The 2500-nt window shown below is 34.3% G+C and overlaps 1 protein-coding gene across 2 annotated transcripts in view; it reads right to left on the bottom strand.

Annotated features, from left to right (window-relative positions):
* LOC125041510 (PR domain zinc finger protein 4-like) overlaps positions 1-2500 on the bottom strand; it is a 16671-nt gene that overhangs the window by 5990 nt on the left and 8181 nt on the right. The window lies entirely within an intron of this gene.

The raw sequence follows: 2500 nt of genomic DNA, 5'->3' as shown, positions 1-2500 counted from the left end.
TTCCAAAAGTAAAAGGAACAAGCTACAGTTTTCCTGAATTCTTAACTCTTGAAAGTGTGTGAAAAAACAAAAACAATAACATAACAATAAAAATAATAAATAAATAAAAGTGACATCCATAAAAACATAAAGAACTTAATATACAGAATATAACCAATACCTTTTTTCTTTTCAAATCAAAGTTTGGGAACTTTCAATAGCAACACTAGCTGTAAATGCCACACAACACCATGCAACAGTAGGAGCATCATTATTGATTGGAAATTCGTCAAAATGCATTTTTAATTTTCCCCTCTAATTCACAAATTAAGTCTTTAAGCCTAATGACATGACATACATACTATGTCCATTGTAGTTTTAGCTTATTATCTGCGTTTATACAGAGACGACTCCACAAGTGCTTGGTCAAGAAGGAGTCAATTACTAGTCCTACATATCTCACCTGTGTACCTTTTTCCTTGGTCTTTTCATTATTATTTGATTTTTTATGTTTTGTTTTTTTGTTGTTGTTGTTGGTATTGTAGTAACATTACTAATAGTAAAAGAAAAAAAGCCTAAAAAAGTCAAGGAAATGGGAAATAGGGAAATAAGTTGAGGTAGGTCTTACTGACTGACTTGTAGCTGAGTACTTGTGGAGCCATTTGTGTACAACAAAACTGGCAAAAATACAGTGGACAGTACATGTAACTGTGGGCAATGTGTTATAAAAAAAAAAAAAAAAAAAACACTTTACTATTAACAATGCAGTATAAAGTTAAGAAAAAAAAATCCCCTTATATAACTTGTATAATACTGTTCCATAACTGATAAACAGAAAAAGTAAAATACAGTTTCATAATTTCATATAGTATATGAAAAAAGGCAAACATGTGAAGGACCAAATCCCTTACTAGACAGGAAGCCTTGATAGTTCCATTTACAATAAAGATTAATAAATAAATAAAAACAACGGTAAAATAGATAACTGTTAATGATAACAACAATAATATTTATCTGTACTTGTAACATTATCATTATCATTACCACTAACTAATAAATTACCATGTAATGATGATAATGATGATGAGGATAATAATAATAATGAAATGCATAAGAACAACACTTTCCACATCACATCCTTTTAGATGTTCAAAAAGCTGAAATTGACTGGTCATCACAAAGACATAACAAAGAGGAGGTCCTTGCAAAAAAGAGGTTCTGTGAGATATAATCACATTTAAAAACTACTGGAAGTTGATGTAGAAGGGAGAGGAGCACAGAGAGGAGAGAGGAGAGGAGGAAGAGGAAGAGCAATAAGAAGTGGATGGGAGGAGGAGGAAGGGAGGAGGAGGAAGGGAGGAGGAAGAAAGGGAGTGGAGCAAGGGAGAAGGAGGATGAGGAGGAGGAGGAGATAATCAAAAGACAAGGATTAAAAACTTCCCTGACTCCTACTAAACTAACACAATAATCTTAAACTGACTGCTTCTAGATGACATATAGCTCACATCATGGCTGACTTGGTTACAGCTATATAGGACAGATCACCGATGTAACGTTAAATGTGTTAGATTTCATACTGTTCTTTATCATATGGCTAGGGGCATTGCCTGAGAGAGAACAAGACATGTAATGCTCTGATTTGCTTTTGTACAAAAGGAGAAATATTTAACACATAAATAATGTGCCTGCTATCCAGGGAAGATATCACAAACCGAAGAATTTCACTCTCTTGCTGCTGCTGTGAACCTGCAAGTGCCTTCACTCTAGTTTACATGATCAGTCTCCTTGTGTCAACTACTCAGATTATCACATGGCGCACTGCCAATGTGACTGTATTGAAGTATGACACACAGAAGGGACACACGGATGCAATGGGAGAAGCAGCCTTGTATATAACAACTTGGAAATTTCTTAAAATTTTGTAAGAATAAGATTTGCAAAATTAAAGAAAATCCTGTTTTAAGCCCTCCAAACCACATTCCATCTTTGATACAGTGTATCACCCCTAATTTATTTCATATAGCAATCAAAATATAATGCATCACTGAACGCACAAAGACATTAAAATCCTGAATTCACCTGATACAAAAAGAAACCACACTACTTTGTTGGTGCAACAGAGAGAGTGCAACACACCAGCCAAGCCTAACGTAGGCCCAAGAGGTAAGCCCAAATCTGGTATTCTTCCTGGAGCAGTGGGCAAGCACACCTCAAGTCCTCCCAAAAGCAATGGGTCAATCTGAGTGAAACAAGGAGCCTACTCATCTATGCCAATGTTTATCATAATGTATTAATTCATATGATAAACAAAGCAGAACATTACTTTTATTACCCTTCACCACTAACTACAAAAATAAAATGGTTAATAAGGGTGGAGATGACTATCAGTATGCAATTAAGATAGTAATTATGATGATAATTATACCATAAGAACAAAACGATATCCAAAAAATGAATCCAATACTAATCATTAGTATGGATAAAAATACAATTCATGGAATTACTGCTGCTGTTTGATGAT

Source organism: Penaeus chinensis, chromosome 30 (assembly GCF_019202785.1).
Source record: "Penaeus chinensis breed Huanghai No. 1 chromosome 30, ASM1920278v2, whole genome shotgun sequence".
Classification (NCBI taxonomy): domain Eukaryota; kingdom Metazoa; phylum Arthropoda; class Malacostraca; order Decapoda; family Penaeidae; genus Penaeus; species Penaeus chinensis.
The sequence above is the reverse complement of the archived record's forward strand: the minus strand, read 5'-3'. Positions and strand labels throughout refer to the sequence as shown.